General features: G+C 46.7%; 1 protein-coding gene across 1 annotated transcript in view; it reads right to left on the bottom strand.

Moving 5' to 3' along the window:
* Positions 1 to 11994, bottom strand: part of LOC134341484 (NACHT, LRR and PYD domains-containing protein 14-like) — a 119683-nt gene extending 107689 nt beyond the window's left edge. Inside the window, exon 1 of the mRNA XM_063039354.1 lies at positions 11591 to 11994. The gene's annotated coding sequence lies outside the window, so the exon portion shown is untranslated. The remainder of the gene's footprint in view (positions 1 to 11590) is intronic.
* Between the last annotated feature and the right edge of the window lie 3181 nt (positions 11995 to 15175).

Genomic DNA, 15175 nt, shown 5'->3' with positions numbered 1-15175 from the left:
CAAATGGGCAGGGGGTCAGCAGATGGAGCCGGATGGGAGAAGGGGATCAAGGGCGATCTCTGATGGTCCTCCAGTAATACACAGATACTGAAATAATAGTACACACCAGTAGATAACAGATTTTAATATAACAAAACCAGAACAAACAATAAGAACTTTGGTATATTTCCATTTCGAATCTACACGCTTTATCAATTCTCCGCAGAAAGTATCCCATCCCGGTACTTAAACCTCTGGTCGCTCCAGCGATAAAAAACAATCCTGGAAAAGATGAGTACATCACAGAAACTAACCTCCCCTCCATGGACTCAGTCTATACTACCCACTGCCTCAGTAAAGCAGCTAACATAATGAAACATCCCCACAACCCTGAACATTCTCATTTCTCACCCTCCCATAGGGGCGAAGATGAAATAAAACAGAAACATACCACCAGGCTCAGGGACGGTGTCCATTCGGCTGTTATAAGCAAACTGAATGTTCCCCAGCGTGATGAGTGGACTCCTGACCTCACAGTCTAAATCGATGTGACCTTGCACCACATATCTACCGGCAGTGCACTTTCTCTGTAACCAGAATGAGTTGTTACACTCTGGTATTGTTTTAACTCAGTGTACTACTGTAACGTATTGATCTGTGTGGATAATACCGAAGACACGATTTTCGCTCAACCACTGTACATGTAAAACAAAATAAAGATTCCCCATTTCAAACGTGTGGAAATATTAGACAGCCTGGGTTGCTCCTTTGGAAATTCTGGAGGGAGTGTACATAATTGTGAAAAACCCAGATAAATGAACAAGACTTAATTCTCGCATTAACCGGGCCAGATATCGGGAAACACTGTCTGCATTTCGGCAAGTCATAGTCATGGAATGAAAATGGAAATAAACTTCCCAGACCCCCGAGGGGACGTGAGAGATCTGGATCTCACTGTCCTGTCTGAACGGGGAAAGATGAAACTACTCATACACGTGGAGCAGTGACCCAAGGGTGCGATTCCTCTGTTTAACGCTCGTGTCTGCAAGAACACAACAGGCCGAACGGCAGCTTCCAGAGTAAAACAATTATCGACGCCGGGCATCGATCCAGGTGAAGTTTGGATCCGATACCTGGCCAGGTGATGGAGGTAAAGTTCCCCAGGTACAACTGAACTGATGGGTTCGGTCTCGGCATCACCGCCTCATGTCGCTCCTGGGACCAGAACACCAGGGGCTGAGCGGCGGCTCATCTCAGGCGGTTCGGTGTGACGGTCCCATAACACGGACCGACCACGACAGGTTGTGTCCAGGAAGCGGGACGAGGCCGCCAGTCCGAGGAAGTTAAATGGACTCTCTGCCCGACATCAGATAAACCCCTCCACGGGATCGGCTTGAGTACTCACCGATGGGAAATTGTCGGTCTCGTTCTCCCCTCGGGACCAACCGACGATCCGCTTCAACAGAGAACGGAAAGTAAACCACTGCCCACCCGGAGACTGAGAGCGGCGGCGCAGCCTCGGAAGCAATCGGAAGCGGATCAGCGTTTGAAATGGGAGCAACATACTGGATCACGTGACGCGTGGAGGATCTCCCATCTGAACCGGTGACTCTACTGCTCGCCCCTCACACGCTGCCCGACTTACCTGCCGCATTTTACAAATTATTTCATATTTATACCAGCTGCTTTTATTTTTTTTTCCCACGGTACCTTCGCCGTCCCCATCGCTCTCCACATCCCACCCCGTCTCAGAGTTATGGGTTTGATTTCCATCCCGGTCTGACACACAATTCAGAGCTGAACAGTTGTTGTGCAGGTTTCATTCAAATAACTTCTACGTTTATAAACACTAATTTCTATTCACATTCCTCCGGCCTCACTGGACAGGAACACTGAAACAAGTGAGAAACAGCAGGGGGTGGCCATTCAGCCCCTCTAACCATCAACAAGATGACGGCTGCTCTCCCATCTCAGCCACATGTTCCTGCCCGATCCTCATTTCCTCGATCCCTCCGGTCTCCACACATCTGCCGGCCTCTGTTTTATGTGAAGACGATCAGTGACCGTCATCGTCCTCCAGGGATCAGTCTGCTGAATCTCTGAAACAATTACTCTCTAATCTCCTTGATAATCCTCCATGGAATTAAAATCCATCTTCTGCAGCCCCATGTTGCCCCAACCACTCACCTCCCACCCCCGTTACTATTTCCACCTTCCCACCTACCCGCTCACCGGGATCCACCTGTCACTCCCCAGCTCTTGCACCATCCCCACCCCTCACCTCTTTTCTCTGACTATTTCCCGTCCACTCTCAGTCCAGAGGGAGGGTCTCGGCCAGAAATGTTGACGGTCCATTTCCCTCCACAGATGCTGCCCGACCCACTGAGTTCCTCCGGCAGTTTGTTATTTGGTTTGTGTAACCCGTGTTAGTATGGGGAGCGGGATTTTACACCATATTCCAGGTACAATGTCACCAAAGCCTAAATAATTGTTACGGTAATTAACAGACTTAAACATGAGAAAGCCTGCAAATGCTGGAAATCCAAAGCAACACACAAAATGCTGGAGAAACTCAGCGCATCAGGCAGTATCTATGGAAAAGAGTAAACCGTCGACATTTTGGGCAAAGAGCCTTCTTCATTATTGAGGAGAGAGGGGGAAGATATCTGAATAAAAACAGGTAGGGGGGAAGAGGCGAGCTGGAAGGTGATAGGTGAAGTCAAGTGTCGGACAGGTCAAGGGCTGGAGATGAAAGAATCAGAGACGTGTTAATAGGAGAAAGGTGAAGGAAGGGATCCAGGGAGAAATGATAGGCCGGCGAGAAGAAATGAAAGTTCACAGTGTGGAATAGAGAAGTTTGCGGGGTGGGTGATTTGTTTACTGGAAGGAGAATTCAATATTCATATAATCAGGTTGTGGGATGGAATACAAAATGTTGCTCCTCCGCTCTGAGGGTGGTTTTATCTTGGCACAAAAGGAGGTCATAAATCGAGACATCGGAATGGGAATCAGAATTAAAATGTTTGGCCACTGTGAAGTCCCCCTTGTGGTAGATGATACTGAGACGCTCAACAAAACGGTTTCTCAACTTATGGCGGGTCTCAGCAATGTAAAGGAGGCCGCATCGGAAGCATAGGACACAATAGATGACCCCAGCAGATTCGCAGGTGAAATGTTGCCTCATCTGGAAGGACTGCTTTGGCCTCTGAATGGAGGTGAGGGAGGAGGTGTACGGGTAGGTGTAGTACTTGGGCCGCTTGCAGGGATAAGTGGGTGGAGGGAGATTAGTGAGGAGGGATGAATGAACAAGGGAATTGTGGAGGGAGTGATCCCTGTTGAAGGAAGAAGGCAGGGTGGGAGCAAGGAAGGTAAAGATATGATTAGTTGTAAGATCTCTTTAGTGATGGTGGAAGTTGCAGAGGCTGAAGGGGTGGTAATAAACGACAAGAGGAACTCTATCACTATTACAGTGGTGGGAAGATGGGGTGAGCGGGAACGGAAGGAAAATAGAGGAGAAATGAGTGAGGACAGCATCAATAGTGGAAATAGGACAGCCACATGATGGGAAGCGAAGAAACTGAGCAAAGTAACTCTTGCAATAATATAATGTACTTTTGACCTTCCACCCTACCCACTGCACCTGAGTCCTTCACCATTTAAACACACTCAATGTTTCTGTTTCTCCGACAGAAATGGGTGATCTCACATTTCCCACATCGGGCTCCAGCTGGCCTGTTGTTCCCACTCTCTTCTTTTGCCTCCGTCTCCCCGAAACCTCTCGACAACAGACACAGAACATAGCACAGTACAGCACAGGAACAGGCTCTTCTGCCCCCAATGGTGTGCTGAACCAATTAAATTAGTAATCAAATGTCCAACTAATCATTTCTGCCTTTTGAATTTGCCTTTCTAATCCTCTTTGAAACCACCTCACCTTAAATGCAAGCTGTCTGGAATTAGATATTTCAACCATGAGAGAACGATACCTATGCTTTTCATAATCTCAGAAAACTCTACCTAGTCTCAGGCCAGCCTGCACCACACTAGAGAAACAATCCAAGTTTTACACTGGAATAATCGAAGTTTCCTGGGAAATGGACTTGTGTGGAACATTCAATTTAAATTTATTTTCCTACAGCACAGAGTTTGTCCAACCTCTCGTTACAGCTCATGCCCTACAACCAACGTCCACCCACCAGACCGGAAACTTCTGCTCCATTGCAGAAGGAAGAAAATCCAGCCCCATTTGCAGAAGCACGAAGCCAAAGACGAAGTCCAGACACTGCCAGTTCCATAATCCTGGAGCCGCATCCCAGGATTTTAGTCCAATCACTAACACTCTCAGGACTCTTCCCAGTCGGTAATATGCTGCGGTGTCTTGTCTATTCCCAGTTCTAAAACTAACACCTCCCTCGTCTCAAACATAACTGGAACCTGATGATGCTTTAACTGGGCAGGGAACCCAGGCTATGGGTCACCAGCAGCTGGGAATATATTTCAACTTGTCTGCAGCAGGTAAATTGAGCACATTTGTTCACCATGTTATTGCTGAGCGGGATCTGGAGCAGAGCAATGGGCTGCCACAACTCCTGTAGTGTAACAAGAACAAAATCTTTTAATATAAAATTGAAAATAAATCACTGTAAACTCACTACAGGTTTTTCTTCTTTTTGATGTACAAATATTGACTGACTGCAAGATGTTAGCGACATTCTAATCAGATTTGTATAAATGCAATCCCTACATTCATTAGTTATCTTCTTCATCCCAACAAAGGATTCACATTCCAGACAGTGAATGCTCAAGGCATTCGGGCATCCACACCGTCTCCAGAGGCCACTGAGGGACAGTGACCAGAGAGAGACAAAAATGTTCAACACCCTGTAGCTCTGGTGGGCTGTTACCCTGGTGATGGAGGAAGTGGCTCAGGAAAACGAACTGAAATGGGAAATAGCAGACTCAACTTGACATGCTTTGAGTTTCATTATGACAAAGATGAACAGACAACACCTCGGCCATTTTGTTATGGGGAAGCTAAAATTTCAGTGGTTATTTTAATCCTGTCTCGAGGTGCATCCAGTAAATCTGTTGGTATTTCCATCCCTACAGAACTTCCAGCAGTGCAGAAGCTGTTCCAAAATCAAAACACACTGCTGGATGCGGCCTGTCTGCTCCAAATGTCCACTTTGAGATATTTACAAAAGACGTCATGATTTCAATGAGGTTCCTGTTCACAGACTCACCACCGTACCATTGAGAACAGTCCTAGAGACATCAAATTCCCCTCATACTTAAAGCCTCTCATTCCAGAATCACTGTTGTGAACTTTGTAAACAAACACTGTAATGAGCACATTTCCATCGATAACAGACAATTTGCTGGCCGGATAATTTATTGAGAAAACCTATGGTTTCCGTACTGCCCCAATAACTGTCTCAAGGTATCTCCTGATGATCTGATATAACTGAGCATGGAGCCGAAAGAGATGGGAAAATCTTCAATGATAACTCTGTGCCCGAATTTACTTGGGAGTCAGATACAGAAACGAGGAAAGTTAGTTAAGTCATAGATTGTATACGGATTACACAACAGAAGCTTGCTGTCTTGACATGAATTAGGATGGATAATCCCCAGGGCTTGACAAGGTGTCCCTCGGACCTTGTGGCAGGCTGATGCAGAGACTGCAGGAGCCCTGGCAGACACAGAATATTTCAAAGGTACAGTTAAAGTCAGAGAAATATCTAGAATATACATCTGGAAATTATTTTACTTCTCAACCATGTTGCTGGTATTTAAGGAACTCAGTTACAGGGGTAGATTGAACTGGTTAGAAATTGATTCCGTGATGCACAGAATGACGGCAGATGTTAGCAGGGGTTCCCAATCCTTTTTATGCTATGGACCCCTACCATTAACCATGGCATCCGTGGACTCCAGGTTGGGAATCCCTGCTAGAGGTATACAAAACTACAATGGTAGAAATAGGGTGAATGCGTGTTGGCTTTTGGCCCTCAGGTTGGGTAAAGTCATGGGTTTAGGGAGAAAAGTGATTTTGTTTAGATTATAGTCATTTAGAAATGCATGAATTAAGAAATGATACATTGTTCCTCCAGAGTGATATCACAAAAAATGGACAAACCAAAGACTAACACTGACAAAAGCACATAGTTATAACATATAGTTACAGCAGTGCAAAGCAGTACCATAATTTGACAAAGAGCAGACCATGGGCACGGTAAAAAAAGAAGTTTCAAGTCCCGATCAACTCCGATAGCAGGCGGCAAAAAGGGAGGAACTCTTCCTGCCATAAACTTCCAGGCACCGACAACTGCCGATGCATTGGAAGCAGCTGACCACAGCAGACTCTGAGTCCGTCCAGAAACTTCGAGCCTTCGACCAGCCCCTCCGATACAGCCTCCCGAGCGCCTTCGACCTCGTCCCCGCCGCCGAAACAAGCAAAGCCGAGGACTCGGGGCCTTCTCCTCCGGAGATTCCGGACCACACAGTAGCAGCGACAGCGAAGCGGGCATTTCAGAAGTTTCTCCAGATGTTCCTCCGTGCTCTCACATCTGTCTCCATCAAATCAGAATTGTGCACGGTACCCTACTTATTAAATACAGATATCATTCACCGGGGAGGCCGCGCACGCTGCGTTGCTCCGCCATCTTCTCCTCCCTCCTCAAGTATCTAAAGGGAATCTGAGCAGCAACTACTTCACTCAGAGGGTGGTGCGAATGTGGATGCGGGTTCAATTGCAGCGTTTAAGAGAAGTTTGTATGGGCACATGGACGAGGGATGTATTAATATCTGTGGTATGAGTGCACGGAGATGGTGTCAGGCAGAAAATGGCACCGACTAGATGGGCTCAAAGCCCTGTTTCTGTGCTGTAAGAGAATGCATTACATTGTGCGTCCTACACAAGTCCATTTCCCAGCAGAGTTAAATTATCCCTGTTTCTGTGCTGTAAGAGAATGCATTACATTGTGCGTCCTACACAAGTCCATTTCCCAGGAGAGTTAAATTATCCATGTTTCTGTGCTGTAAGAGAATGCATTACATTGTGCGTCCTACACAAGTCCATTTCCCAGCAGAGTTAAATTATTCCAAAGAAATGTTCTGAAATAAAAAAAACACACTGCAAATAGAAGAAGCACTCAACAGATAAAGAATATCTGTGCAGAGGAAAAAAGTTAATGCTTCACCTCCAACACCCTATGTCGGACATTTCAAGTCGCTAGCATATTGAGTGTTTCTTTAATTTCCAGCTGCTCACAGACAGACGGCAGAGAGTGGGAATTTCCAAACACGGTGACAATACTGAACCCGAGGTAGATAACTAACGATGCAAACACTGAGCAGCTCATTCCAGGTACTCACTACCTCTGTGTATTGCGATTATCTCGCAGGTCTATTCAATCTCTCTGCTCTTTTATATCTGTGGCCATTCAGCCCCTCTAACCATCAACAAGATAGCGACTGCTCTCCCATCTCAGCCACGAGTTTCTGTCTGAGCCTCATTTCCTTGATCCCTTCAGTCTCCACACATCTGCCGGCCTCTGTTTTATGTGAGGACGATCACTGAGTCTTCACCGCCCTCTGTGGTGGGGATTTACAGACATTCACCCCCCTTGGAGTGGAGACATTTCCCCTCATCTCAGTCCCGGACAGTCCACCCCCTTATTCAGAGACTGGGATCCCTGGTTCAACCGGTAATGATGTTGTACATTTCAATGTGGTCACCTCTCAGTCCTCAATTCTCTAAATGAAAGGGTTATCGCATTTGATCTTTCTTCATATGATGACTCCAGGGATCAGTCTGGTGAATCTTCATTGCACTCTCTATAACAAATACTCTCTCACCTCTTTGTTAACCCTCTATGGAATTAATTTCCAATGACTGCAGCCCCGTATTTCCCCCCACCACTCTTATCCCAACCCTGACACTACCTCCAACTTCCCACCTCGCCTCTCAGCTGCATCCACTTCTCACTCCCCATCTCTTGCCCCATTCCCACCTCTCACTTCTCTTCTCAATTTCCCATCTACTCTCAGTCTTAAGTACCCCCGACCTAGCTCCACAGCTGCGTCCGCTAATTTCACAAATTCACTACACTATGGCTAAAGAAATTTCTCTGCATCTGTTTTAAATAGGTGCCCTCTATCCTGAGGCCGATTCACCATTTTAATTGTGTGGAAATTGACCGCCTGGGTTGCTGATTGGGATCTTCCGCCGGGAGAATTAAGTGAAATATATGCATCTTTCAGGAGCCCAGATAGCTGGAAAATAATGAATAAATGGCCGACAGGTTAACGGGACTCACTGCCCAACATCAGACCATCCAAGTCGACACCGGTCTCAGTACTCACCGATGGAAATCTGGTCTCTCCCCCGGAGGACCCTTTCCCTCTCCCGATCCCACAGGCGATCCGCTTCAATAACGAACGGGAAATAACCACCGCCCCCCCCCCCCCCCGGGGGCTGTGAGCATGCGCAGAGTGATTATTGCGCAATCAGAGTGGCGGGTCTCCCCAGGGAACAAATTCCAGTGACTCACTCCGTGGGGGAAAATCAAACTTACCCCTCACATCTCCTTTAACCTACTCCCTCTCACTTTAAATGCATGGCCTCTTATCTCATATATTTCAACCCTGGGAAAAAAAAAAGATATTGTCTATCTACTCTATGGTTGTCTCTCGTAAACTTATAAACGTCTATCAAGTCTCACCCCAGCCTGCGTGTGTCCAGAGAAAACAACGTAAGTTTGTCCAGCCTCTCGTTATAGCTCATGCGATCTAATCCAGGTAATATCCTGATAATCCTCTTCTGCACCCTCTCCAAAGCCCCTACATCCTTCTTAGAATGGGGGCGACCAGAACTGTATGAGATACTCCAGATGTGGCCTAACTAGTTTTATAAAGCTGCGACACAACTTCCCGACTTTTGAACTCAATGCTTCAACTAATAAAGACAACCACGCCATTTGCCTTCTTAACCACCCGATCTAACTGTGTAGTTTCTTTCAGGGAGCGATGAACTTGGACTCTAAGATCCCTCTGACCATCAACACTGTTCAGGGTTTTCCATTTAACAGTGTACTGGCTTTTTACATTCGATCTACCGAACTGCCAAGATGATCATCACTAATCAAATCTCACTGAGATTTCTGAGGTCCTGTTGAATTTATTGTCAAGTGCACAAGTACGGGAAGGTACAGGGACAGAGAAACACTGACTTGTAGCAGCATCACAGGCAAGTACATTCAGATAACACACGGAGCATAATTATACAATTCTCTGTCAGTAACAATACAGAAATATGTTTTACGTCATCATGCTAACAGGACCAGAACAACAGGGGCTGAGCGGCGGCTCATCTCAGACGGTTCGGTGTGAAGGTCTCACAACCCGGACCGACCCCGGCAGATTCTGTCAGGGAAGCGAGGCGAGGCCGCCAGTTCGGGAAAGTTCATCCCCTCTCCCTTCAGGTTTCACCGATCACCTTGTGTTTCTCTCTCCCTCCCCCACCCCCACCTATTATTCTCCAGTCCTGCCGAAGGGTTTTGGCCCGTAACGTCCCAATTCACTCTCACTAGGGAATGATCAAAGTCGCGTTAACCCTTTCTCCAGCAGGGAAACCGATAATACCCACAACCGGATATAGGAGACACCACTTACACCTGATGCTGTAACCGGATGGTGTTCGGTGCGGTCCCGGGTAACCACAGTCTGTCTTCCCAGATGAGCGACAATGGACTATCACAATCAGTGTGCTTAACCTGCATAGACAGTTCAGTCTGAGGTGAGGCATACATTGACATTTTCGGGCACTGAAGGGTGCTAAATAACTCGCACATCACCTGACAACAGATCTCTGACAGATGACGGGCGTGCAAGGTTTCCCAAAAGGTCTCATCGTGAGCCCGGGAGCGCGAGAGCGCGCGTGTCGGGCGGTGGGCGGGGCGGGGCTGTGAGCTGGACCACGAGAGCCCCAGGGAGTCTGCAGTGGGATTAAAAGGGAACGGGGAGCGTGTCTCTCCGTCCGATACTGTGCTGTCCAGCACGCCGAGTTAGTCATAAATCCGACCCCCTAACGCAGGCTGGGGCACGTAAATAACGCACAAATCTGGAATAAATAAATAATGTTTGTTTTCAGTTCAAATACATAAATAAAATCCTATCTCCCTTCGCATGCAGTCATTATACCAGTTTACATTAATTAAATTGTCAGAACTTTTCTGGTCAACGGACCAACACGCATAACCAGACCACACCGGCCCTCGAAACTGCTGCTGCAGATACCGAGATCATTGCTGAACTGATCCAAAAGTTCATTATGCTTTCCCCGTGTCCATCCCTGTAATGCTTCAAATCCGCTGTTCATCAGGAATCTCGGCCTTCAACAGAATCAAAGACTTTGCTTCCACTGGCAATAAACGAGAAGAGTTCAAATTGCTCACAATCGACACAGGAACAATAGATGTATTCGTCTGAATGAGAAACTCTAAAAACGGAAGATGTGTTTGCCGTACGGATCTCGTACCCTTGCTTTGAAACAGGTGGCCATTGTTCTTAATCTTTAGTTAACTTGTGAAAATTTTCAACCATACAAATAGGTAACAGTAGGAACACACAAATCACCGCCGCCAGAAGAGGCTTAAAAAAAGGAGCAAATATCTCCTTGATCGCTGATGCAATGCACAGACAACCGGTTGTTTGGAAATAAAGATCCGAAATAAATATCAGAAGCTGAATTATTCCCACTTTAATTCCCCAAGAATATTCTGACAGTGTGGAAACGGTGTATCGTATCTTACAAATAGCCCTGCCCACCGCCCCACACGGATCTCTCGTATCCATGACAACACACACAACACTGGAGGAACTCAGCAGGTCAGGCAGCTCTATGGATGGGTGTAAACAGTCGACGTTACGGACCGAGTCCCTTCATCAGGACTGGAATGGAAAGGGGAAGCGGGCAGATGATTGACTGATTTGGAAGGTGCGGCTTGTTGTTGTGTGAGACTCGGTGCTCAGGGTCTGCGTGTAAGCAGCTGCCTGTCCGTGTACATTCCTCAGAACAGAGAGCGGCCGTTCCGCTGAAATCAGATCCAAACCGGTTCGACAAAACACTGTCCTTCAAGCGTGAAGAAAGTTTAACCTGTTCCGCTACAGGGAAGAGCGATAGAGCCAGTGACGCGATGTAAAGTACATTAGCTGGGGTCTCGAAGGCCGACTCTACTCTTTTCCATTGATGCTGCCTGGCCTGTAGAGTTCCTCCAGCATTTTGTGCGTGTTGCTCGGATTTCCAGCATTTGCAGATTTTCTCTTGTTTAAGAGAGATCAGTGACGGGTCACAGACCCGTGGGATGTTTCATATGTCACTACCGGGCTGAAAGATGCCTTCTGCTCGCACTCAGTAGAAATCACCCTGGAGAGTATTTCTGGTTGACGGAAACGATGTCGTTTCTCTTAATCCATTTGGACAGTAATTGACTCGTTAACATGAACATGTCAGAACTACCTTCTCCCACTAAATTCACTCCCGAACCGAGCAACGCCGAGCCTCGCTGCAAACACTGAATAATTGTACAGAATCATAGTCAACACTCACCTCTGATGTTGTAACCGGACGGCGATCAGTGTGGTCCCGGGAAATCACAGTCTGACTACCCGGATAACAGGCAATGTTCCTGCACCGGTGTGCTCACCCTGTACGGAGAGTTGAGTCTGAGCTGCCGCTCCCGAGGCCACTCGGCTGTGATGTGTCCGTCGCTCATTACAGATGGACAGGGCCGGGTGAGCCGGGGTAGAGCGGGACTGCCGCAGTCCGGGTCACACTAACTCTCACCGGCTCAGGACGGGTCTGGCAGCGGGAGGAGGCGGGAGTGGGATCGGTGTAGCAAACACTGAAGAGGAAAACAAACCGGCTGCGTTAACCTTTCTGTCCGGATTCCCGTGCAGATCTCTCCTTTTTCTTTCATCGCAACCAGTGGGGCGGAGTTTCTCTGTTTAACTCAGCCAGTCACAGGCTGCGAATTTGATACTTTCCGGGTTCTGGGAGGGTCTGAGCTCCGTCCCGTGTGTAAACGAGACTGTCCGGCGTAGGTAGAGTTTCAGCTCAAACGTCCCTCACCTGTTCGGGTACAGAGAGCTGTCTTTAAACTGAAATTCAACCAAAAAAGTTCGGCTATATATATTCACAGTCAACCGGTCAAAGATTTTCTCAGCACTTCTCAATTCAGGGGAATTTAGTAACATACGTGTACTAAGGATTATTGCATTCCATCCGGACAACTATTGTCACAAGAATCCCCCTCGCCCACGGTTAACAGCGGCTTTCATTTCATAAGCAGTGATTTTTGAAACACAACCCGCTGGGAATACTTATGGAATTTGTTTCTCTTAAAAGTCATCAGTTCCAAATGGCCAGAAGTTACCGAGGGAGGGAGTGATGCGCTGTTTGAAAATGGTCGCTGTTGACGGAGTGATGCAGGAACTTAAGTAGGAACCGTTGTCAGAATGGCCGCCTGGGAGGGAGCGACGTAATGATCGAAACTGAGCGCCAGGGGAGGAATTGTGTGCTGATTTTAAAATGGGAGTCTTACTCCCCTCTATCCTCTCACTTACCCCTCACTCTCCCCATCTCTCTACCCCATCTACCCTATCTATACCCCTCATGATTGTGTACACCTCCATCAAATCTCCCCCAAATCTTCTGCGTTCCAACGAACAAAGTCGTAACCTATTCAATCTTCCTTTATAACTCAAGTTTTCGAATCACGGCAATATCCTTGTAAATGTTCACTGTACTCCGTCAATCTTAATTAAATCTTTCCCGTGGGTAGGTGACGCAAACTGCACTCAATACTCCGCATTAGGCCTCATAAACTTCGTATGCAATTTAACATAATATGCAATCTCCTGTACTGAATAATATGAAGGTCAATGTGCCAGAAGATTTATTTACTACCTAATCAAGGTTTGCCGCCACTTTCAATGAAATATGGAGCTGTATTCCATTCGCCTTTGCTCCATCGCACACCTCAGTGCCCTATCGGTCACTGAGTAACACCTACCCTGGCTGCTCCTACGGAAGAGCAACACCTCAGACTTGTCAGTATTAAATTCAATCCGCCATTGTCAGCCCCCTTATCCTGCTGGTCCAGATCCCACTGCTAGCTGATAGGCTTCTTCGGTGTTATCTACACCCCCAATCTTGGTGTCATCCGCAATTGTGCTGATTCAATTAACCATATTGTCCTCCAAATCATTGATATACATGACAAACAGCACTGGACCAGTAGCGATCCCTGTGGTATTCCACTAGTCACAGGCCGGCATAGGAGAGACAGCCATCTATTATCACTCTCTGCCTTCTCCCACAATGCCAATGTCTACTCTCATTTATTACCTCACTCTGAATGCCAAGCGAATTAATTTTCCTCATCGATCAACCTCTCACGCGGGAACTTGTCAAATGCAAAGTGGACAACATCGACTGCCTTGCCTTCATTAACTATTCTGGTAACATTCCTCGTAACTTCCTCGAGCAAATCTGTAAGATGGCCTGGAAAACACAAAGTCTTGCTGACAATTCCTGATCTGTCCTCAAATACTCATATAGCCGCTCCTATCAATAACTTTCCCGCTACTTATGTCAGGCGCACCGGCCCAAAATTTCCTGCTTAATATTTTGGAAGATTTCTTAAATAGCGGATCAAAAGTTAGCTATCGTCCAATGCTCTGGTATCTCACCCGTCGCTGAACATAATTTTAATATATTGGCTACGTCCCTGCAATTTCCACACTTGCCTCTCTTGGGGTCCGGCGTCCCCAGCCGCTGGGGATTTATCCACTCTAATTTGCCTCAAGTTAGCAATCACGTCCTCCTTTGTAAACTCTATCACGTCCATGACCTACTGTTGCTTTGTCTCACCTGTCTAGATTCTATCCATTTCCCGAGGAAATGCAAATGTGAAAACTCAATTTAAGAATTCCCCCATCTTTTTTGCCTCCACGCCTTACTTGCCATACTGAAAATCCAGAAGGTAAATTTTGTCCCTTGCAATCCCGTTGTTCTTAAAATATCTGTGGAATCCCATTGGATTCTCCGTCACCTAGTCTGCTAGGGAAACCTCATACCTTCTTATAACCGTCCTCGTTTCTTTCTTAAGTGTTCGCTGGAATTTTCTATACTCCATAAGTATCTAATTTATTCCCACCTGCCTCTACATGACACACACCTCAATTTAGCTCTTTAACATGGTTCAATATCCATTAAAAATGAAGATTCTCCCAAAACTGGGGGAATCATACTTAACCTTATGATTCCTCACTCTCGCCCTACTCCTTACTCCCTCCCCTCTCCCCCTTTTTCTCTAATTCTCTCTCTACTATTCCACTTCGAGGCTGTCTACCTCTCTCACTCACCCTCTTACAATCTTTCAGTCCCTTTCTCTCACAATCTCTTCCTTTAGCACTGTCTCCCGATCTCGTCCGCCTTCCTCTCCCTCTCCTCACCTCTCATTCTCTGCTCTCTTTCCATCTCTCTCTAGCTCTCTCTCTCGCTTTCGCCCCCCTTCTTCCTCACTCTACCTGCCCCATACAGTGAAACGCATCTTCAGCTTTCCCCTCTCCAAATTCCACACCCACACCCTGGCCTTCCCCTACCCCTGCTCACCCCCTGACCATCCACATCACTGTGTTCCTTCCCCTCACTCTCGCCTGTACATTAACCCCATTTAAAAGTTTACTGACAACTGCGACTGGGAATGAATCAGGTTCCAGATACCTGATAATGTTCTTTATATTGTGGAATGTCGTATTTAGTTTGATTTAGTCAAAGGCATCGCGAAAAGTAATTTTTAAAACAGCAGCAGATGATGCGAGCTTGAGGTGAACATAAAATGCTGTAAACTCGCAGCAAATGTAACTGGTAACGTTGCGGGTTCACGACACTCGGTAATTTTCTTTAAATCATGTTAAACATTCTGTCGCATTACCGTGCAGCATAAATAGTCAAATAAAATACTGATGTGACTTCTTTTTTTTTTCACACCCGCATGAGAATGAATTGCCAGGCTGATTAAAGGCCGCTCCCTGTTCTGGGGAATGTGTGCCGACAGGCAGCTGCTCGCACGCAGACCCTGAGCTCAGAGCCAAACAGAACAACAACCCACGTCTTCCAAATGGATTA

Source organism: Mobula hypostoma, unplaced genomic scaffold (genome assembly GCF_963921235.1).
Source record: "Mobula hypostoma unplaced genomic scaffold, sMobHyp1.1 scaffold_69, whole genome shotgun sequence".
Lineage (NCBI taxonomy): Eukaryota > Metazoa > Chordata > Chondrichthyes > Myliobatiformes > Myliobatidae > Mobula > Mobula hypostoma.
This window is presented reverse-complemented; position numbering and strand designations above follow the sequence as displayed.